The sequence below is a fragment of the Globicephala melas genome, chromosome 21 (assembly GCF_963455315.2).
Source record: "Globicephala melas chromosome 21, mGloMel1.2, whole genome shotgun sequence".
Classification (NCBI taxonomy): Eukaryota; Metazoa; Chordata; class Mammalia; order Artiodactyla; family Delphinidae; genus Globicephala; species Globicephala melas.
In genome coordinates this window covers 15528725-15554478 of record NC_083334.1, presented here as the reverse complement: position 1 = coordinate 15554478, position 25754 = coordinate 15528725, and positions in this window count along the sequence as shown.

Here is a 25754-nt window from a genome sequence, read left to right as displayed (position 1 = left end):
AAATCTGTCCTTATATCATAACCTGTACCCTTCCATAGTCTCTGACATATAACAAGAAACTGATATTTTTAGACTTCCTGAATATGGCTCTTGTTTAAAGGGAAATTTGGGATTTAGAAAACTCCATTTTCTCTTGCAACTAAAAGTCTTCAAGACTATTATTTCTTCTCTGTTCCTTTTCAAAGTTTATTTTGAAAGTCAAAGCTGGGCAATGATGTATGTGTTCTTATTGAATTTTCTTTTCTTCCAAGGAAAGAATATACAGAAAACTACTGACACGGTGTGACTAATGGGCTTAAGGATAGAGGAAAAGGTACAGAAAATAACGTAGTTTACTAGCAAACTATTATCATAACCACATATTGGTATCATGACCCATATATGGATGGATTAGTCTGCTCAGGTTGCCATAACAAAATACCACAGACTGAGTGGCTTAAACAACAAAAAATTGTTTTCTTATAATTCTTAAAGTTAGAAGTCCAAGATCAAGATATCATCAGTGTTAGTTCTGGTAGGGCCTTTCTTTCTGGCTCATAGCAGGGGTCTTTCTCGCCATGTCCTCACATGGCCTGTCCTCTGTGCACACACAGAGAAACAGAGAGAGCCCTCTGGGGTCTCTTCCTCACCTTTATGAACTCATTTAACCTTAATTACTTCCTTAGAGGTTTTATCTTCAAGTACAATCATATTGGGGGTTAGAGCTTCAATATATGAATTTTGGGAGGGACACAATTCGGTCTATACAATGGGTCATGACTTACTTAAATTTACTGTCCAAAATCATTTGTGAGGAATTAATCATATTTCTTTAAGGAGGAAGCATTCTGACTCATTGCAGTGATTTAAGGACAGCTGGAGGCATCTCTAGCATGCTCTTAAAGATGTCTTGGCAGGTTCATCCCCTGCCAGTTGTTAAGGAAAGGAGTAGGGAGAGATTAAAGAAGAAGAAATAGGGCAGCTCATCTTCTCTGTGTCCTAGTCCAAATGGAGAGAAGAGAAGATACTTCTGAATGAATGGATAGCAATGTAACACAGTAATAGTTTTAAAGCTAGAGTTTAGGCTAAGCTCTTTTAATAACCAAAAGGCTCAAAACAGAATGACTTTTAAAAAATGAAGTTTATTTCTTTCTCCCAAAAGTGTCTAGTCCAGAATCTGATAAGCTAGAGCCCATGGGCCAAACCTGGCCCACTGCCTGTTTTTGTATGATCTGCAAGCTAAAATGATTTTTATATTTTTAAAATATTGGAAAAAATCAAAAGAATACTGGTACTTTGTGATACCTGAAAATTATATGAACTTCAGATGTCAGTGTTCACAAATAAAGTTTTATTGGAACACAGCCATGTTCCTGCATTTATGTATGTCTATGGAAGTGCTGAGTAGTTGTAACAGAGACTGAATGACCCATGAAGCCTGAAATATCTACTCTCTGACCCTTAACAGGAAAAGTCTACTGACTTTTGGTCTAATGAGTTCAGGATGATAGAGCAGCTCTACCTGTGAAGTCATCCAGGGACTCTAGCTGCCAGGGGCAGCATCGCCAACTTAAACAAGCTTAAACTAAGCTTGCTGGCCATCAGGGTTGCCAGCTGGCAGGAAGAGTGGACATGGCACAGTTACTTATATTTATTCATTGAGTGAACCTTGCTGCAAGGGACAGAGACGAATGTGGTCTCTAGTTGGGAGGCCATGTGCCCAATTTAAACTCTATTTCTGATAGAAGAAAATCGTGAAACTGTAGCTCTTTATATTGACCTTCTAGTGCATCCTTATTCTCAATTCTGACCTTGAACTTCTGTCTCCATACTTTTGAATTTTTATTCTCACAAAACATGGGATGAAAAGAGACATGTAATTTAAAATACAAAAATGTGTTTTGTTTTCAAATATTATTGCATCTTTCTTTAAAACACTCTTGTGAGGCAAACTGAGACCAATGTACCTTATAATCTGCATTCAGAAGCTGAAGAGACTAGTTCTTAAAATGACATTTTCTTAGTTTTGATACTATTTATTGATATGCCAAGGTTTTTCATCAGTCCAGAACTTTCCTCCCTCCCTCAATTGCTTCCATGCAACTCTTCAATATGTGTTCACTCTATAGAAAGACACACAAAGATTATTAAAGCAAAACTATTTTAATGAGTTTCTGCCTCCATAGAATATTAGGATAAGAACTGGGTTCACTGTCTTTATTCCACCTCCAGGGCTGCTTTAGGTTACACTGGACTGGAAATATTAATAATCTTATTTTTTCTTGATAAATCTCATTAGTTATGCACTACTCAAACACCTGTTTAAGTTTGGCTTAATAAAGACACTAAATGGAATAGTACATCAGAGAGTCGCATTCCCTTGCTGCTGATCTATACAAGACCAAAATAACTGAGAACACATTTACCATTAAAATAAACCCTATAGCTATAATCAAGGTTAAATTGTTATTAACTTATATTTTATATTATCTAGATTTTCCCAGAAAAAGATTAGCCGTATTCCTGTAGGGGCAGAAAACTTTTCCCTTTTTCCCTTCCACATTCTTTGACTAACCCAATAATTTACATAATACAGATTAACAGGAGAAAAATTTAATTTCATATGTCTAGGAGCCCCATATAAAATATGAGACTCAAAGGAGTGACCAAAGCAGGCAGCTTTTGTGCCTTTTAGACAAGGAAACAATAAATTTGTGAAGAACTGACAAGACAACTAGATAGTAAACTAGTGAAGAAATAACATGGTTTGTGTATACAGCCTTCTTGGCACTAAACTCCCTGACTCTAGTGGTAAGGATCTCTACTCTCCTGGTACAGGGAAACTATCTTCCACATGGGATATTTATTTTTAGCTTTGATGGGGACAAAGGAAGGTCAGAGTGACTTTCTTGCACCAGCTATTTCTTAAATAATTTTAACTCAAAATAACCAATATACCAAAGACATATTTGGGGTGGCATATTCTGTTTTACTTTATTCCTCTACGTAAGCATTGGCTTTAGCTACTTGGTGACTCTTGTTTCTGTCTTCCTGTATAAGAGTTTGGGATTCAGACCTTTCAATGTAGAAAGGTAAGTATTCACATCAATTGTTCGCAGCAACTGAGGAATTATATTCAGTTCCCCCCTTGATCCATAAATATGCTTCTCTGTGATTAAGATTATCTGAAACAACAGAACTTGGAAAATAGAGATAGAACAACAGAACTGTTAAGTGTTAATGCAGGAAGGTGTTTTAGACAGTATCTAATCTGGGGTTGACCAAGTGCAGCCTGAAGGTAAAACTGAGCCTTGTCCATTTGTTTGCAGATGATTGGCTGCTTTTGCACTGTAAAGACTGAGCCGAGTAGCGGCAACAAAAACAAAGCTTGTATGGTGCGCAGAGCTGAAAATATTTACTCCCTGAATCTTTGCATAAAATGTTTGCTAACCACTGATTTAATCCAACTCCTCTCATTTTGTACGTGTAGATACTGAGTTCAGGAGAGGTTAAGAGGGTAAAGCAAGAAATAGATCCCACGTCTCTTATCTCATAGGTTAGAGCCTCAAAAATAAAAGATTAAAGTGAAACCTCTTTTTCCTATTAATTCAGTAGCAGTCTAAGCTCTTGTCTGCTCAGACCAATTATTCGCTGCCCCTGAAAACGTGTCATGCATTTTTATGATTACACCACTGCTCGTGCTCTTCCAACTGTCTGGAACGTCATTTCTTCCTGCCTTGTTTGTCTGGAAAACTCCTGCTTATTCTGTAAAGCCCAATTTGATGTCATATCATCTCAGAAGCTTTCCTTGATCTCCTTAAGCAGAAATAATGGCTCTCTCTATACATTCTTATAACAATTTATGTGTGTCTTTTTTAAAAATATATGTCAAACTGACACACTCAAAGAGTGAGTAATGCCACTGAGTTCATACATCCTTGAATGGTTAAAATAATAAGTTTTATGTTATATATATGTTACCACTATCTAAAAAGGAATAAAGAGGGCTTCCCTGGTGGCACAGTGGTTGAGAGTCCGCCTGCCGATGCAGGGGACACGGGTTCGTGCCCCGGTCCGGGAAGATCCCACATGCCGCAGAGCGGCTGGGCCCATAAGCCATGGCCGCTGAGCCTGTGCGTCTGGGGCCTGTGCTCTGCAGCAGGAGAGGCCACAACAGTGAGAGGCCCGCCTACCGCAAAAAAAAAGGAATAAAGAAAAAACAGAAGAAAGAGTGAGCCTTTTTCGTATACCATTCTGGGATTCTGGTATGCACACTGCGGAACCAGTTTTAAGAGCAAACGTCTTAAAGTGTCTGCCCTGTCCTGGAATTTTTCTGTAACTACGTTAATGCTGAATATGTTCTTTCTAATGAACTTTTCTAATGTTTTCTAAAGTTCTTTTCATATATATGTGCTGAAGAGAAAGAGAGATTATGTAAATTATTGTTTTGGCATTAACCACCATTCATTCCTTAGCTATATAAAGTATCTATTTGTGAGAGTTCACTCTAAATCTTCACTTTCCACCGTCATTCTAGTCTCTGTTATCACTGATCTTTATTTGCATCCTGTGCTAGATGGATCCCCACTCTAAAGCGTATCTGTTGAGGTAGGAAGCACTCGCTTCTTAGCTGGAGGGCTCATAGGGCAATCACAGACTCCTCTCTGTCTGCAGTTGGAAATTCAGATCTGGGCAAAAGAAATGATTGTTTTAATTATAAGATAAACAGCCCTGACTATTTCTGTCTTCACTGGTAACTGCACAAGTTTTAACAAGCGTATAAGTATAATTCTTCTGCATTTCTGTAAATGCCACTTGCTGACCTAAATGGAATATTTGTTTGCCTATACTAAACATCATATAAAAAATTTATCACTGACTGAGAAGCCTGAACTCTGTTATTTCCTACGTTTTCTTTCAGTATTCTCTCCTGGCAGCATTAATGGGAGAAAAAGAAAAAGAAAGCAAATAGAAAGTACCTCTATGAGGATTCCCTGAGTAACTGTTTCAAACCTGCCTTCAGGGGATATTTATATAGACATGATGATAGTTGTCTCTTTAAGAATCTGTGTCCTCCTTCTGCTTTAAGATATATGTCATCAGCTGAGACTCAGACTTATTTACCTTTAAACTCTCACACTTAGCGTGGGACCAGACACATAATAGACAAACATTGACAATTTAATTGTATCATATATGGGAAAAAAGAGGACCACTGAGCGCGGCTTAAGAAGTGGTCACACCTAAGAAGTTGGTGAATTCAAATGCACTTGTAGCTTGAATCCCGAGCATCTAACCAACTGGACAACTTGCCAAATTGTGAGTTTAGGGAACATAAACAAAAAAACACATCGATAATTCAAAAGATGAACTGAAACAGACTAACAAACTTGTGAAATATTCAATGTCACTAGTGATCAAGGAAATGCAAATGAAATATTACTTTTAATGTGAATACATCCCCAGGCTAAGGCAATACAGACATTTTAATGTATATCTATTTATCATAGGTTGGCTAAGCTTTTAAAAAAGCAATTTGACTAAATCTATCAAAAAATCTAACAAAAAAAATATTGAGAGGCTTTCTTTGGATTCTTTGAATATTGTGTTTTTCTTCTCTGTTTTTTTTTACATTTGCTCTAATTATCTCCTATAACATCTATAATGGGAAAATATAATTTTAAAATTATCAAATTCTTACCCAAATTAATTACTATAGTGTCTTTAAATGATTCATGAAGTTAAATATTTAGCTGTTTAATATTTCACTCAAGATTAATTATTCTAATATCTGAGAGAAAGCTAAAACATTCTTGTAATTGTTTCTGTAGTTTGCCAAGTTTGCCGTTCAAATTATGTTTGCTATTTTTGCCATGTACCAATTATGCCAACTTGGAAATGTTACATACATAGAGAGCCTTTCTGAGCCTCAGTTTTCCCATTTGTAAAATGGTAGAAATAATAACAGTGACTTCACAGGGATTTTATGAGTTATTTCAGAAGATAACAAAGATAATACTGAGATTAAAAATGTTAGTTATTTTCTTCCTGCAAGTATATCTCTCCAGCATCTGATAGCACAAACAACCATCATATTCTGCACTTCAGCTGCCTACCATAGCCTTTTCGTTTAAATTGGAAAAAACACCAACAGCACTGCATGGGGCAGTAAATTGCATGTGCTTGAAACTGAGGTAATGAACATCAGTAACAATAAGAAAAGTTTTTTATCTAGTCTTATGGAAATCATATGCTCTTGTGATAAGGCTTTAAGTATCCTTTGGAATGAGATACACCATTTCTAATAGGATTCAAATACTATTAAATGTGTTAGACTGTTCAGAGAATAATGGTACAAGTACATTTTGGGAAAAAGATGAGTCTTGTCAATATGCTAATTTCACAGGCATATTTCTACTTGACAACTGTGGGTACTATTTTAATTAGAGTCATATTTACACTCTAATATAAGAATTACTACTAAAAGCAGTCTTAATTTCCATCAAGAATAATTTATTGTATTCTTTTCTCTTTATTCTTGAATCCACACCCATTGCAAATTATCTTGTCTCTTTTAATTAGTAGCCTAAAGCAGTCTTCTTGTTTTCTACTCTTCTCTGCTATTTACGTCAATTATCTTTTGTTTCTTTTTCAATTTTCCCTTCATTTAAATCTTGTTGTGATAGAACTTTAAACTAAAATAATAATAAAAGAATTTTGCTGGCATTTAAATAAAAATATATTCAGTATTATTTCTACTTATTTCCAAATAGTTGGAAAGGTATATACCTTAGTGGGACACAATGGGAAAGATAGGGAATAAAAAAAACCTTAAATCATCACTGTGTTCTAATTGGAAATGTTTATTTTATCTAACCTCATGGGCCTTTAGGATAATTAAAAAAATAGTCTAAATTGTTTTGTGTTTTGCCATCTTCCTAGTGTAATTCCAATTCAGGCCAGTTATGTTATAGATGTGAAGTTACCCTTTGTGAAAAAAAGAATCCCTCTCTTAAAACCATTAGAGTACCATCATAATAATATATATGCAACCCACATATTCAGCTTGGCATCTACAAATCTGAGTTTCTATTGTAAATTAATGGTTACATGTACAATTAAATGTCGTCTGTGTACATTTTTACTTTTCTTTTTGATTTTTTCTGTAAACAAAATATTTAATTTAATCTGTTGTTTCTGATATTGTTAACTACTTTAATAACTTGAAGCAACATTTAATGACTTAAAATATATAATGCATGTCTTAGAAATAACTTCCACATATACTGGGTCAATTTCCAGTGAAAAACTCTAGTAACATAATTAGGTACAAGGATTAATTATATGTCAAATATGTCAATTTTGCTGAAACCTCAATTTGAATGTATTACTTTGGAGGAAAATTTAGCTGACGTTTTAAGAAAGATGGACATTTTGCAGTGCTGTTAAACGAACTAAATCTGTAAGATAGAAATATTAAATGTCTCCTTATAATGGAAATTTGTAAATTTAACAGTATTCCCTAGTATAACACATTTCATTCAATCACCTAACAGCAGTTGGTTGCATTGGAGTTTTGCTGCTGCTTTATTTCTAACTAAGTTGACTGAAATACCTTCTTGTATTTGTTAACGTAAGTGTTTGTGTAGCACATAATATTTTATGGTACCCAGTCTCTCTTCCAACATTTAGATAATTTTCTCTAATTTAACTGCCTTTGATAGAATGCAGAAGCGCTCAGAAATGTAGGTGAACTGTGAGCAAAATATACATTTTCACTACACACAGAAAATCGGTGTCACATTTGTTTCACTGACAGTTAAATGTCTTCAGTTGAGGCTGGTATTGGTCTTCATCAATGTATGATTGTACATCTTCCTTTCTTATACATATTTCTCTCCCAGGTATCCTTGGCTTCTCAGAGATCCTTTAAAACACTGTGGTTTTTAGCTGTTTGGGATGTCAGAGACGCCTTTGAAAATCTAATGAAAGTGATATAATTTCTACCCAGAAAAAGAAAAGTTCCCTTCCTCCCAGCCCCCACTCCCGCCCACATACACACAGGCCATTTTGCATGCCTATTTAGTAGGTTCACAAAATCTCTTGAAGCTCACTGATGAACTCCCCAAGCAGAAGTACTCAACAAAATTTCGAAAGAACTTTTCAAAATCTCTTTCTTAAATACCTTTCAGTGACTTTGATTTTTCAAACCTGGGCTTTGGTTACCTGTCTCTGCTCTTAAACCTTCAAAAGCCCCTGCTATTGGCCGGGATACCTCTGGCTACCTTGCTGTGTCCTTCCATCCGCTGGTGATGTCCCTCTGTCCCTCCTGCTCTTCAGCTCTCAACTGGCTTCTAAACTAGCTTTCCTAAACACTCTTCCTGAAAGTCCTGACCCTGGATTCCCGTTTACCTCTGAAGCTTCTCTGTAACGAGCTTGTTCCTGCTTTCTAGGAACCACTGATTCTAGAATTCTTGATGAATTCTAATCAATGCCTCAACATGATAACATTTTCTTACAAACCAATATATGCAGAGGTCTCCGTTATACAAATATCTTAACTGAAAGGAGAGACAGAGCTAAGTAATTTTTTAGGAAGTATACTCATTTGTGTGGTTAAAATACAATTGAGTTAGCAATGCATGCAAATAGAAATTAGACAGCAATTCACAATAGAAATCTACATATAATCCCCAAATAAGTTGAGACAATTATTCCCCTACCTCCATATTTCCTTTTAGCGAATGCCATACAATAAATGAGACTGCTTTGTGTGTCATTTGCTTCTATTTTTCCCAATCCGATCATTTGACATACTTTCCCGACTAAATGTACAAAAAGTAGCATCAAAGTAAATAGGAGGAAGAATGTTAAAAAGCTGTGATCACCTGTAATGAGAAAATATTTTCTAAAGCAGAGTTCGGAATGGAGAATTGAGTGCAGTTAAAAGCTCAATTACATGAAATACTTTAGTTATGCTTTTATATCTTCTTTTTTGAACAGTCTTTTAACTATGTGTTAGCCAGAGACCCCCGCTCTGTTTTATTTATAATTTTATTATATTTTTATATTATTATTTTATATTATACTTAATTTTATTATATAAATTTATTATTAAAAGATATCTCCCATAGTCCTTATTGCTAACGTGCTTTCTAGGAAGTGAAGAACACACTAAATCTAAAACAGTCAATGACTAACTATGCCTTAGGTCATAGTTTGGCCATCAGAAATCAACATGTCAGGTGGCAAATATGACCCCCATCAAATACCTCAATGGAGGGACTTCACTGGTGGTCCAGTGGGTAAGACTCGGAGCTCCCAATGCAGGGGGGCCTAGGTTTGATCCCTGGTTGGGGAACTAGATCACACATGCATGCCACAACTAAGAGTCCACATGCCACAACTAAAGATCCCACAAACCGCAACTAAGACCCAGCACAGCCAAAATAAATAAATAGAAATAAAATAAAAATAAAATTCTAAAATGTCTCAATGGAATTTGTAAATAGTTTCTGTTCGTTAATAAGTCCCCGGTTAGAATTTATTATGACATCATTTTTCCTCTTTTGCATAAATCAAATAAGAGCCCCAATTTTATAATTTCTGATTAATTAGAAATTATTAAACAGAGAAATGGTTATATTCAACTGACTGCAAAAGAAACAGTAAAATGTGTAGGCTTTAAACATTTTAGACAAAGTAACTTTTTGCTCAATTACATAGCTTATTAAGGAAGGAATTCATATGTGACATTTGAAGGTACATGAGATGTTTCTTTTTTGAAATAAAACCTTTTTAGTCAGAATTGGGTCACCATCAGCACTTAAGATAAACAACTTTTACAAAGGCCTAAAGAAGAGCAGAGTTTCCAGTTGCAAAGCTTGGGAGCTGGAGTGTGTGTGTGTGTGTGTGTCTGTGTGTGTATCTGTGTGTGTGTGTGTCTGTGTGTGTGTCTGTGTGTGTCTGTGTCTGTATGTCTGTGTGTGTGTGTGAGAGAGAGTGAGTGAGGTGGTGACTGGGGGCCAAAGGGGCTGCCTTGCTCCTTAGGGTGGGTATCAAGTCACCAAATAGCCAACACTGTTAGTAATGATAAAGATAGAAAACGGCAGCAGGTTAATGATATTTTCAGCCAGAACCAAGTTAGAAAGCAGAGAAACTCTAATCAGAAAACAGAAAAAAATTCAAAAGGTACTGAAGAGTTTATGATAACTGAGAGGAAAGTACTAAATGAATTCCAAGGAAAATCAGGAGCTTAAGCATCTAGGAGCACAAGGGAGGGAGAAGATGTAACAGCAGAAACCTAGCTATTCAGAATCTGGAGAAATGTGAAAAACAAGATGGTGAAATGGGAACTCAGAATCATAACAGACACCAACCACAGCAGTTTTGGCAGGCAAAAAAAAAAAAAGTCAAACCTGACTGAAGCAGAATACTAAGAGATGTATTTCAACTACAAATAAAGAAGTCAAGGGTTGGGAAATATCAATAGAAGCTGAAAGTCTGGAAGCTAGATGATAAATTTCTATTAAAATCACAAGTGAAGTTGATAAATTAAGTGTCAGTAATCTGGGAGTCTCCAATCTACAGTTTTCAAATATCAAGGGCTGTCGATTCTATTTACTATTTACTTTCGTCTTCCTCCTATTGCTTCTCCAAATGTTCACTACAGAGGGGTATTGTAAAATGCAGACAGGTACATCCAGAGCCTGCTGCTAACCAGAATGCATTGCCTTTGTGTGAATCTTTAAAGGGCACTTTTCTCAAGACAGTTTACTTCCATCTGTCAAAACACTGTCATAAGACACTTATTTTGTAAGAACATTTTATCACTGTCTACCACAAAATCACCAAAATAAATAAATATATACATACAGGCTGTCTACAGGGTGACTAGCACTAACTTAAATGTGGTTCTCTTCTAGCATAGGAAATATAGTCAATAATATTGTAACAACTTTGTATGGTGGCAGTTGGTAACTAGACATCATGGTGATGATTTAGAAATGTGTATAGATATCAAACCACTATGATGTACACTTAAAACTAATATAATATTGTATGTCAATTATACTTCAATTAAAAAAGGGGTAATCTTGGGCTTCCCTGGTGGCGCACTAGTTGAGAGTCCGCCTGCCGATGCAGGGGACACGAGTTCGTGCCCTGGTCTGGGAAGATCCCACATGCCGCGGAGCGGCTGGGCCTGTGAGCCATGGCCGCTGAGCCTGCGCATCCGGAGCCTGTGCTCCGCAACGAGAGAGGCCACAACAGTGAGAGGCCCGCGTACCGCAAAAAAAAAAGTGGTAATCTTATTCACTGCATCATACGTACAATCACACGTACAATACACAGCAGCCTGGTATGTCACTTACATTATAAAAGGTTTCAATGGCTTCCTTTTTTCCCCAAGCTAAAGGCTGGAAGCCTAACATATCTGCAAGGCTCTAGATCTTTCTTTGCCTATGCTATTCTGTCTGCCTGAAATGCTTTCTTCCAACCCCACCCCAAAACATCTTTTTTTTACTATTTCCCTTTCATCCCTCATTTTCTCAGTATCAGTGTCACTTCTTCCAGGAAGCCTGCCTCCTAGACTGGATGAGGGCCACCAATCATCTTGTACCTTAGAGCACTACAATCTTTTATGTAGTGCCTCACTTGGTAGAATCATATGTCAGACCTGTTCAATGCCTCACAGTTCTTGACACAGTGGTGTGTATATAGTAGGATAGTAGGTTCTGTTGGATGTATAGGTGAAAAATGAGTATACAGAATAGTGTTACATAATAAACAGGCATATATTAAATTGTGAATATAATACCTTGATAGAAATTATTTTAAAGAGAATAAAAATCGAGGAAAGAGCAACATAAAATTAACATTTGGTAAGTTAGAATTGAGCCGTACAATACATTTTTGTCAGTCTTGTTCCTGACTATGAATCCCAAATTTATTACCTTCCTTAAATTGAATTCTATATCATAAAATAGAAAAATTCTTCCTACTTCTCCATGTAAATATTAAGTGCCTCAAAATCAAATTGCCATTTTATTTTTTGTTGTTCTCAAATATTTCTGCTAAAAAATCTTGCTAGTGTTATAAATAAAATATTACGTATAGGAAGTTTTAAAGAGGTACACATAAACAAAGTTGTACAGTTGTCTCTATAAGCCTAATATTTAACTTTGCAAAGAAGTATTTGAGTGTTTTTTTCTGTAAAAATTTCAAAGAACCAACCATATAATCAGGTATATATGCCCATTGTATCTTGAGGCATCAATAGGTCAATAAGCTCTACTGACCTACATAAATACAGTATTTCAGCAAAAGTAGTATAAAAAGTAAGTTCAATTTCGTCTCCTTGCAACTTTAGAAAATACATAGCAAACAATGCATAAATAAAATAGACAGTTGCCTACGTGTTGAAACGAAAGGATAACCAGAAAGACCTCACCCTGTGGCCTGAAGAAGAAAATCTTTTTTTTTCCAGGTTGGGAAAAAAACATAAAATGATGCAATTTGATAGGGAGATGTTTAGAGGCATAAATCTGAAGCTCTAGAGACTTTGTCCAGGCCCTCAGCTTTGCTTACCAAATGCACAGGAGAAGGTATCCGAAAGGGGGAGAAAAGCAGGTATAAGGTCCTCTTCAGTTTTGTCCAAAGTGGGCTTCACTGCATTCTTTGGGTCGAATGAAGTACTGAAGCAAATCTGGTATATTTGGAAGACGTTTTGTTTCTAATCTTTTCTAAGCATTTCTGTAGAGATATGGACTGTTGACAACATTATGCTTTGCAAATCAACAAGTTAAACTATCTCTAGTGCCAAAGGCATCTCTCCTTACAAAATAAAATAACTAAGTGCACCCATGAACTTCCTACAGGCACTTTTGTCTGAAAATATAGACTACTGGAGAGATTAGGAAACACATGGATATTATAATCAATTAAAGACCTTCTTGGCTAAAGGCCATATTTGACAAACCCACAGCCAACATCATCCTCAATGGTGAAAAACTGAAACCATTTCCACTAAGATCAGGAACAAAACAAGGTTTCACACTCTCACCACTATTATTCAACATGGTTTTGGAAGTTTTAGCCACAGCAATCAGAGAAGAAAAAGAAATAAAAGGAATCCAAATTGGAAAAGAAGAAGTAAATCTGTCACTGTTTGCAGATGACATGATACTCTACATAGAGAATCCTAAAGATGCTACCAGAAAACTACTAGAGCTAATCAATGAATTTGGTAAAGTTGCAGGATACAAAATTAACGCACAGAAATCTCTAGCATTCCTATACACTAATGATGAAAAATCTGAAAGTGAAATTAAGAAAACACTCCCATTTACCACTGCAACAAAAAGAATAAAATATCTAGGAATAAACCTACCTAAGGAGACAAAAGACCTGTATGCAGAAAATTATAAGACACTGATGAAAGAAAGTAATGATGATACAAATAGATGGAGAGATATACCATGTTCTTGGATTGGAAGAATCAACATTGTGAAAATGACTCTACTACCCAAAGCAATCTACAGATTCAATGCAATCCCTATCAAACTACCACTGGCATTTTTCACAAAACTAGAAAAAAAAATTTCACAATTTGTATGGAAACACAAAAGACCCCAAATAGCCAAAGCTATCTTGAGAACCAAAAACGGAGCTGGAGGAATCAGGCTCCCTGACCTCAGACTATACTACAAAGCTACAGTAATCGAGACAGTAATGGTACTGGCACAGAAACAGTAATATAGATCAATGGAAGAGGATAGAAAGCCCAGAGATAAACCCACGCACATACGGTCATCTTATCCTTGATAAAGGAGGCAAGAATACACAAAGGAGAAAAGACAGCCTCTTCAATAAGTGGTGCTGGGAAAACTGGACAGCTACATGTAAAAGTATGAAATTAGAACACTCCCTAACACCATACACAAAAATAAACTCAAAATGGATTAAAGACCTAAATGTAAGGCCAGACACTAGCAAACCCTTAGAGGAAAACATAGGCAGAACACTCTATGACATAAATCACAGCAAGATCCTTTTTGACCCACCTCCTAGAGAAATGGAAATAAAAACAAAAATAAACAAATGGGACCTAATGAAACTTAAAAGCATTTGCACAGCAAAGGAAACCATAAAGAAGACGAAAAGACCACTCTCAGAATGGGAGAAAATATTTGCAAATGAAACAACTGACAAAGGATTAATCTCCAAAATTTACAAGCAGCTCATGCAGCTCAATAACAAAAAAACAAACAACCCAATCCAAAAATGGTCAAAAGACCTAAACAGACATTTCTCCAAAGAAGATACACAGATTGCCAACAAACACTTGAAAGAATGCTCAACATTAATCATTAGAGAAATGCAAATCAAAACTACAATGAGATATCATCTCACACCGGTCAGAATGGCCATCATCAAAAAATCTAGAAACAATAAATGCTGGAGAGGGTGTGGAGAAAAGGGAACCCTCTTGCACTGTTGGTGGGAATGTAAATTGATACAGCCACTATGGAGAACAGTACGGAGGTTCCTTAAAAAACTACAAATAGAACTACCATATGACCCAGCAATCCCACTACTGGGCATATACCCTGAGAAAACCATAATTCAAAAAGAGTCATGTACCAAAATGTTCATTGCAGCTCTATTTACAATAGCCAGGACATGGAAGCAACCTAAGTGTCCATCAACAGATGAGTGGATAAAGATGTGGCACATATATACAATGGAATATTACTCAGCCATAAAAAGAAACGAAATTGAGTTATTTGTAGTGAGGTGGATGGACCTAGAGTCTGTCATACAGAGTGAAGTAAGTCAGAAAGAGAAAAACAAATACTGTATGCTAACACATATATATGGAATCTAAGGAAAAAAAAAAGGTCATGAAGAACCTAGGGGTAAGACGGGAATAAAGACACAGACCTACTAGAGCAAGGACTTGAGGATATGGGGAGGGGGAAGGGTAAGCTGTGACAAAGTGAGAGAGTGGCATGGACATATATACACTACCAAACGTAAAATAGATAGCTAGTGGGAAGTAGACGCATAGCACAGAGAGATCAGCTAGGTGGTTTGTGACCACCTACAGGGGTGGGATAGGGAGGGTGGGAGGGAGGGAGATGCAAGAGGGAAGAGATATGGGAACATATGTATATGTATATGTATAACTGATTCACTTTGTTATAAAGCAGAAACTAACACGCCATTGTAAAGCAATTATACTCCAATAAAGTTGTTAAAAAAAAAAAAGACCTTCTTGACATCCACACCTGTCAACCTATAGATCACTTGGCTTTATTCCAGCTCAGCCACTGTCCACTTTGCAGCTCACTATAAACCTGAATCCCTTCATGGGTTTAAGTGTAGAGTTGACTCTTCCTTGCTCAAAGGTATTTGAGTGACTCTCTTTTATTTTCATTAAGTTCTCAAGTCAACTTGTAGGATAACATAGGGCAGTCAAGTTTTCACAGGCATTTTTGAGGGCCTTGGCTTCTGTGCCCTTGCCTTATTTACACTCTCCTCCATAATAGATAATTACTTAGTCTCCTTTAATTAGCTCAGCTTCCCTCAAGACTCTAGGGCAATCTTGCCCCTGGTATCAGAGAAATTAAAGCAGTTCAAGTGATACAATTTAGGAAAGATTTATTCTGCTCCTTCAACAGACAACAATAAATTTTCCTAATTTCATGACAAAACTACCAAATGGAATCTAGTTTATTTCCTTAAATGACCCTCTGTTATGGACTGCAATTCTGTTCCCTCCTCCCCCTCCCTACCAGATTCATTTATTGAAACTTACTACCCAGTGTAATGTTATTAGGCGGTGGGGCCTGGGATAAGTGCCCTTATGAAAGCAGCCTGAGAAAGCTCCTTTGCCCCTTTCTGCCATGTGAGGTTACAGCAAAAAGAGAGCAGTCTAGGAAGAAGGTTCTCATCAGATACCTAATCTGCCAGCACCACAATCTTGTACTTCCCATCCTCCATAACTGTGAGAAATAAATGCTTGTTGTTTAATCACCTACTGCTTTTGTTATAGCGGCCTGAATGGACCAAGATACCCTCCTATTTACAAAAACTAGTCCTAGTCCCCTGTCTCAATCTCAATTTGTATAAATTTTATGGTACAAATTCTTACCAGCCTAAGTCTTGCTTTGCTTTCGTCATTTTTACCAGAGACTAAAGACCTGTTCTTTAATTCCTGGCCTCAAAGTAAAGTGCCTCAGGAGTGGGGGTTTGGGGAGATATTGGTCAAAGCGTAAAAATGTGCAGATGAATAAGTCCTGGAGATCTAATGTACAGCATTGTGATTACAGTTAACAATACCATATTATACACCTGAAAGTTGTTAAAAGACTAGATCTGATAAGAAATGATAATTAAGTGACATGATAGAGATGTTAGTCAACACTATGGTGGTCATCATTTTGCAATAAAGAAGTCTATCAAATCAAGTGTGTGGCAGTTTTCAAAAGCTTAAGGGTCCAAAAGATAGCAATATACCATTTTAAATACACTCGGTGGGTGATCCAAAGACATGATTGGCGTGTATTACTTCTTGCACTTGAGAGAGGAAGAAGGGAGAAACAGACAGGCTTAAAAATGTACAGTAAAGCCAGGGAGCCCTAGGGAAGTCAAGACCTACAGGTGCCATTTAATCCCTATTAACAAAGGAGCAGATGTGTTAGCTCTCTCAGGAAACTTTTCCAAATTCCTCTTCTGGTTTCTGACAGATGGCTACCTAACTCTGCTTAAATGCTTCCATTGAAGACGAATTCTGTACTTGTTCTACAATTGAACAGAAAAATGTATTAGAATATTCTTTAAGTTTATCTAACTCTCATCAATTAGCGTTATTTGTTTCTTCTGGAACACATTTTATTGGTGATTATCATTTTTCCTTACTTTAGACACTGTAATTCTTATAATGCAAACTCTATTTGCTTTAATACTTTTTAGTAATCACATCCATCTGTCAGCTTTTTTATTTTTAAAGTTGTGGTTAATTAAACCCCTCAGATCCTTTCCAGATGCATTCTTGCCATTTAAACATTAGTTTGTGGTGGTGCCGTGGTTAAGAATCCACCTGCCAAAGCAAGGGACACGGGTTCAAGCCCTGTTCTGGGAAGATCCCACATGCTGCGGAACAACTAAGCCCGTGCGCCACAGCTACTGAGCCTGCACTCTAGAGCCCGCACGCCATAACTGAAGCCCGCGTGCCTAGAGTCCGTGCTCCGCAACAAGAGAAGCCACCATAACGAGAAGCCCGCGCACTGCAATAAAGAGTAGCCCCTGCTCGCCACAACTAGAGAAAGCCCGCGCACAGCAACAAAAACCCAACGCACCCCCCCCCCAAAAAAAAAACACATTAGTCTTTTTCTGAAAGCAACTTTTAACTTAAATAAGCACAAAACTATGATTTTTCCTGTTATGTTAACTTTTTCTTTTTAAAATTTACTTATCATATCCTTCTGTGATGACCGCTATTATGGATTGAACTATGTTCCCCCAATATTTATACGTTGAAGACCTAGCTCCCAGTACCTTAGAATGTGACCTTATGTGGGAAGAGGGTCATTGTAGATATAATTAAAGTTAAAATGAGGTCATACTAGAATAGGGTGGGCCCCTAATTCAATATGAATGGTGTGCTTATAAAAAGGGGAAATTTGGATGCAGAGAATGAACAGAAAAAATGCTGTGTGAAGATAAAGGCAGAGATTGAAGTGATGCTTCTACAAACCAAAAAAATGCCAAAATGGCCAAAAAAACACCAAAATCTAAGGGAGAGGCATGGAACAGATTCTTCCCCACTACCCTGCCAGCGCCTTGACCTCAGATGTCCAGCGTTCAGAATTGTGAGAAAATAAATTCCTGTTGTTTGTCACATATTTGGTGGCACTTTGTCATGTCAGACTTAGCAAACGAATGCTATTGAATGTACTTTCGAATCTGTCATTTAATCTGAAACATCTCAAGGATTTCTACTCGTAATTCATACTAGACATAGGTTAAAAGTATAAAAGTGGGATTTTTAAATGTTTACCTATGTGCGCATCTTTTCAGCAGCATACTCTGCTATTACTCACTCCATCATTAGCTCACTTATTCTTGCCTGTTCTGAAGTTAGTTTAGTAATATTTAAGAGGCCATGAAATAAAAAATAACTGATAAATGATGCTCTTAGAAAAAGTTTCCAGCCTGGCTCTCAAGATTCCAGGAGTTCTAAGATTATGTTTTGTATGTCAAAAAGCTAAGGTTCACATACACAGACCCATGTTAAAAATGCACAATCCAATTCAAAACATCAGGTACTTTCCCTGAGCTAAATTTCTACTAATTGATACCTGTAATAATATAAACACATTTTGAGAATTTAAAATTTTCCAGGCATGGCACTAAAAAAATCGCATGCATTATCCTATTTAAACCTCGTGAATACATCCCAGGGGGTGATACTATTATTATCCCCTTTTAGAAATGAATTCACCAAGGGTTAGAAAAGTAAATTAAGTATCTTGCCCAAGGTTGCATAGCCAGTAAGTGATAGAATGAGAATTCAAATCTAAATGTGTCTTACTCCTGTATGCAAACTGTTAACTATACATATGTTTCGACTAACTGAGAAAGAAAAACTCTCATTGCTTCAGCCACTTAACAGTTGCACAATGTTGGACAAATTAATTAACCTTCATTTTCTGCTTTTTAAAATGAAAACAGTAGTGATATTTACCTTCTGAGATTGTTGTATGGATTAAATAATACAAAAGTAAACATATATGGTAAATAGAAAACTATTATTTACATTACTTAATAAATGCAATTGATTCAGTAGATAAAATCTTTCATAACATCAGGAAAATAATAAAATAGATGAAAATGTTTGGAAAAATTAAGTTCTTGAATGCAGTCTAGAAGAAGTAATAATTTAGCTTCCCAGACGTATTTCCTATACTTACACATATATATACTTCATTGAAAAAAAAAGTACCATAAGTTTCTGTTACCAAATTTAATATTTGGAGGAAAATGTATATACATGTATGTATATGTGTATATAGTAATTAAAAGGACTCACGAGACAGTTCATGATATAGCATGTTTATAGTGGGTTGAGCCAATATAACAAAAAGCGCCTGAGAAGACTCAGTTTGGTCCATGGAGGAGAACTAGTATGAGGACCCATATCGTCTTCACACACTAATCCTCTGGCATGAAAGATACTACAATCATCAACTTTTAAACAAATTCAAATTTCCTTGACAATGTATACTTTCACTTTGTTAAACTAACAACTCTGTCAAATTGACATTTCAGAAATCGGTATTATTTTGTATTTCATAGAGGAACTAAAACTGCCATGTTATGTATTCTACAGTCATTGCCACAGTCCAGGGCTTATCACAAACTCAACCTCATTCAATCATTCTAAGAATCAAAGTGATTAGACTAACCATCTTGTCGTCCAGATAATGGGGATGGTTTGACAATTAGATGGAATTTTTTTGTGTGACCAACTGATTGATCAGTAATTAACCTGGAAATAATCAACCTGGCCAAAATGGTCAAACTTTTAGGGTAATTCGTTTTCTTTTCTACATCCTGACTATTCCTTCAGTTCAACAAATAGCACAAAACAATATACTTCTCTCATGTTTTTTACTTCATTGTTTATAAAAGAGAGAGGATACTTTCTTAAGAGCTATCTTTTTTTTTGAGATATATTTTTAGATCTACTTTTTAACACTATATTCCCTATAAAGGAAAGAATAGTTGAAATTATTGTTTGGAGTGTCTTGGATACTTCTCTCTCCTCCCTCCTCCCCGCCCCCCAGTGGGTGAAAATAAGAGAAGCAAACCTGTGAGGCATGTTAAAATTTAAAGAACAAATTTAAATAATGAATCTATTTCCTCCAGGTTAGTGTTCTCAATAATTGTACTTAGTAGATGCTGGAATAGCCAAACTGCACTTTCATTTTTGGGCAAAAATTACCTTAACTGAACTCAAATCTGGTATGTTAATAGTCCCAGCATCATCATTAAGCTAAAAATTGAACATTCTATCTTACCCTGAAAAATTCCAATTAAGCCCACTTGGAGCTTTCCACTGAATGCCAGCACTAATTCCTTTCTGTAAAAGATCAAGGATGCCAGGATGTCACACCAGAGAGAGGCCAATAGTCAGCTCATTAACAATACTGATGAAGTATACTAATAGCTCTTACTGATGTGAGCATCTCAACTCGGACTAAAATCGCATCCTATAAGGCTGTATGGGAGATTTGGGAGGTCATCTGTCATTAGAAACAAGTTTATGTGGACAGTTCAAAATGGAATAATCTAAAGAACTGAACTTTGGAGTGGTGTCAAATCTTAACAAATAGACAAATGGAATTAGGCGTTATTTTTGTTTAAATAGCTGATCTGCTGATGTAAGCAACACTACTAAAACTCTTCTAACCTCTTGGTTTCACCTCAGTAGGAAATTCAATATGAAAGTTGACTGTTTTTACTTTCTTCCTAGCTCTCTCTTTATCATTAAGATATGATTCTGTTGTCTCTAAGGCCACAGTCAAATGGAACATAGACCAATTTATCTGCTAAAGTTTTCATCAGTAGTGCCACAAGCACTAATTGGTAGGTTCCTTTTTTATTTTTTAATATTCTTCAGTGAATTTAGAATATGGGCCTTTTAAGAAATAAATTGGCCAGCAGGGTTGTCAATGTTTAAACATGGTTACACAAAAGAGCTACATGGACAAGAAAGCAAAATACCATAAAAGTATATGATTGAGATCACAAAGTTGTCAAGGAGGGAATATCTCCTTGTCAATCCAGCCAGGGCCTTCCACCCTTACAGGCTGGATGTTCCTTTCTCATCACAGACGAGGGGCTGGTCTGAAAACGAAATACTTTTCATGGAGCACAGCACTGAGTGAACTCAGTAAGACAGGCTAACTCTAATGAGCTACTAGAGTTAAACTAGGATGCACATTTATCTATTTTCAGCCACTTCAACATTGATGTCCACTCTCTCTTGTAATCAATGTACCGTGGAAATGGAATTAATCTTCAAAAACTTAATTGGTCAGCTGGGGCCCCAAGCAAATGAAGGAAGATAGTCTTGAGGAATATTTAGTTTATAGCATGGTGAAATTTGCAATTTAAAAATATCTTTCCACACAATTAAGGATACAGCTCTGCTGAAAATAATGCAGTTTTCTAAGAATTCTATGTCTATTCTGAACAGAAATAAATTAATCCTTCCTAAATCTGTGCTTTAATCTTTCCTTTTCCACATTGACAGTGTGTCTTTGATTGAACTTTCTTCTTTGGGAAGTTTGCAACGAACTTGGCAGAGTCACAAAATATTTTTTTTAAGTTTGCTCATATTTTCATGAGATACTGCCTTACAAAACTTAATTGGAATTAGGTATTTCCAATTAGTCAAAGATGAATGGATCTTTTAAAATAAGTCACACTTCAGATGCTAATCCCATCCATTTCATATTGTTTCTTCCTGTTTTAACTTCCAAATTCTGGAGACATCTTTTTTTTTATGGCTGCATTGGGTCTTCATTGCTGCGTGTGGGCTTTCTCTAGTTGTGGGGAGCAGGGGCTACTCTTCATTGTGGTGTGTGGGCTTCTCATTGTGGTGGCTTCTCTTGTTGCAGAGCACGGGCTCTAGGCACACGGGCTTCAGTAGCTGTGGCTCGTGAGCTCTAGAGCGCAGGCTCAGTAGTTGTAGCTCGCAGGCTTCAGTAGTTGTGGCTTGCGGGCTCTAGAGCACAGGCTCAGTAGCAGGGGTGCATGGGCTTAGTTGCTTCGTGGCATGTGGGATCTTCCCGGATCAGGGCTTGAACCTGTGTTCCCTGTATTGGCAGGCAGATTCTTTTTTTTTTTTTTTTTTTTTTTTGCAGTACGTGGGCCTCTCACTGTTGTGGCCTCTCCCGTTGCAGAGCACAGGCTCCGGATGCGCAGGCCCAACCGCTCCACGGCATGTGGGATCTTCCCGGACCGGGGCACGAACCCGTGTCCCCTGCATCAGCTGGCAGACTCTCAACCACTGCGCCACCAAGGAAGCCCAGCAGGCGGATTCTTAACCACTGCACCACCAGGGAAGCCCCAAATTCTGGAGACACCTTAACTCATCTTTACATAATGGCTAGAAGCAGCATTATATATTAAACCCTTTTACAGCATAGAAGGGGGATTGGATTCATAATCTTCCGCCACCCCTCCAATTAATGGCAAATTACATGTCTTAAACATTGTTAAAGATAGAGGGGGATATACGGAACAGTTAGCCACAATGTTGATGGAGAGCGTAAGGGGCGAGTAGTGCTGTACTCTTAAATTAAAGAAAATATCCCTTATTCTAAAGATAAAGACGAAGAAAAAAGAAACCTATTAGAAATGGAGATATACACATAAAGCTATTCACTAATGAGCTGGTTTCCTTTGAGAGTTGAAATTACAAGCTGCGCCAGGTAAACCCCAGAATAGCCTGGAATTTAACTTGATGATAGAGTGCCCACATTACTTTTCCAGCTTCATTTTCTACCATTCTTATATCCATGTTTCTTTTACTCAGTCACAATAAAACACTCACCATTCCACAATTTTAATACAAGCTATTATAGTACTGGGGCACAAAGTGTTTTGTGTTTTTTATTTTTATTTATTTATTTTATGATGACAAACCTGATCTTAAATCCACTTTTCTATCACTTACTACTTTGTATGACATCAGTCAAATTTTCATAATTCTCTAAGTCTTATTTTCCTGTAATACTTACCTAAAACTGGATTCAATAATACCTAACTTGGAAGTAACAGAATAGAAATTTCACATCTATTGATAGCTATTTAGAACATGTGAAAAATTAAATTTAAAAAATAATGAACAAAGAAGAATCATTATAAACATTTAGATGGAAAAATTAGGATATGTATTCAAATCATACTCCAAAATCCATTTCCAGTGGGTCTGCCTCATCTTCTCTACCCTGTGGGGGCTGAATGTGGACAGGTAATTGTGGAGCAAAGGAGGGGCGCTCTGCTGCCATAATTATGGTTTTACTGGGAAGGAAAGAACATCCCAGGTCCCTTATACCCCTGTCAATATAAATTAATCCAAAAATAAATTAACCCCGCATCTCTTTTAACATAAACAGATGTCAAAAATTAACCTACTGAAATCACACTTGACCACTAGCATACTATTTTAAAAATAATAATACATATATTGTTAGATGCTGTGTGATTACAATGCTTATGAAAGCACCTACCCAGTAGCCAGAGGGACTTTTCAATAAGACCTGAGTTGAATCCTGAAGGCAGTGCTGTTTAGCTATGTGCCTTGGATGAGTTACATAACCAGTTAAAATCTCAGTTTCTTCATCTATAAAATTTGATTAATTATGATTAATCAGCCTGAAAGGGTTGCTTTGAGCATTTAATGATGTAATCATTTAAAGAGCTTAGCACAACGCTTGCCTCTGGTTGCATGTAAACTCGAAATGATTACAGTAATTGTTCACTACAGGGTGGTCATTATCATTATTTCATCACCCCATGCCTTCACACGTTCCTTCTTCCTGTAATATCCTCCTCCTTTCCTCTTTCCGTTGTGCTTCTAGTAATTCTCTAATTTTTTTGCCCTTCTAACCCCAGTGCCCAGCACCATGCTTGATACTAAGGAGGAACTCAGTAAATTTTTGATGGTAAAATAAATGAAGAAACAAGTAAACAAATGGAAAAGAGACTGAACAGATTCTTGGTAGAGATGAGTGGCCCTTAAGACCACTTTCATAAAGCTAGGGTCAGCAAATTTTTTCTATTAAAAAAAACAGAAAGTAAATATTCTAAGTCTTGTGAGCCATAAGATCTCTGTAACAACTATTCAGCTCTGGTTTTGTAGCATGAAAGCAACCACAGAGCATACATAAGTGAATAAGCATGGCTGTGTTCCAATAAAGCTATATTTATGGAACTGAAACTTGAATTTCACATAGTTTTCATGTATCATAAAATTTATTCTTCGGAAATTTCTTTTCAAGCATTTAAGATTGTAAAACTCAGTCTTAGTTCATGGACCACAAGAAAATAGGCAGTGGGCTGGATTTGACCTATGGCCATCATTTGCCCATCACTGAGCTAGAGAAACAATGTAATCAAAACTCGGAAAAAAATCTGGCTTATTAGTCATTATGCATTGGGCCCATCCTAATGGTAGGAAAAGGATGCCTTTGGAACTCCTGAATTTTCATGGAAATGTGAGAGGGCTTCTCTCATGATATGTTGCCCATGAACTTAGACTTAATTTTTGTAAAATTCTTCAGTTTCTTTGCTGAGGCAGCAATGTCTAGAAAGGAACCTGAGTTTTAGAGCTTGAAGCTCTATGTCTACTAGCACCTAGCCTTGGGTAACCCTCTCTCTTAATTTTATCATGTGGAAAATTAGCATAATAATTCCTATTTGTCAGTGTTGCTATTATTATTAGAGAGTATATATAAAGCCCTGCCATCTAATAGATGCTCAATAAATTTTAGTGACAATTGCACCCTCATATTTAGTTTTTAGAAGATATTATTTCTCAAACCAGTTCCATTTTCTCCTGCTATTTCTAAGCCATATGGGAATTCTACCACTCTAGCAGGGTCCTTGTGGTCAGAGATAACAGGATTACCTGTGGACTTTTCTTGCTCCTACTGCTAGAGTAGGAACCTGGAAAGAATGAAAAGATAACAGTCACTCAACATCACCATCTTTCCATGGCATCCTAAGTACACTCAAGTTATTGTACTATAATGTCTAAAATACAAACTCGGCAACAGTGGGTACCTCTTTGCCTTGTTCCATGCCATATCCTTAGCCCCTAGAACAGTACCCTGCAAAACACTGGGGTTACACATTTTTTGTTCAATGAGAGGAGGATCTAAGTCAGAGACTGTACATTGCCTACCACCTGAAGATACTCTTTTCTTTACCTCACACGGCGATTCCAAAGTAATAATAATTAGCTGAAAACAAACAAAAAAACCCATTAAATATGTATGTTACTTTTATGTAAAAGGAATTTCGATTTAACTAATTACGATCTGCATATTCATATGACAACATGATTTGAAGCTAACTGTAGCTGTGTCTGATTGGAAGGGTCAGGCTTAAGCCTGTGGTCAAATTACATCAAGCCCTTGTTTGAGGACTACAGGGAGCAGAGAGGCTGGTGCTCTATGAGGAGAAAAGAGTGGCCCAACTCAAGGAGACGGAAAGTGAAAAGACAGACAAGCTACAGTTCTCCTAGGTGTTGAGACCTGTGCATCATGTTCATGCAGCATCATGAAAGGTGGCAGGATCTTGGAAGGGAAAGGAATGGACATGCCTTAAAATCTGGAACGGATCCCACTGCTCAGCTTTGATGGCAGCCATTGAATAAGTGATGGAACTGAGGCCCCTCAGACAGTTCTTAACTCACCTAGAATAGAGGTGCCTGCCAGGTAGCTGACAGCTATATTAATAAAAATAATGCTGGCCATTCTAACAAATTCCAGTATGTGTCCAAAATATATGTGTATGTACATGTGTATATTCCTATATTTCAAACAAATTTATTTCCTATATACCCAAACACAAGAGTAGTTTATTTCTTATTCACAACGACTTCAAATAGATGTTTGTGGGACTTCCCTGGCAGCACAGAGGTTAAGACTCTGCGGTTCCACTACAGGAGGCACAGGTTCGATCCCCGGTCG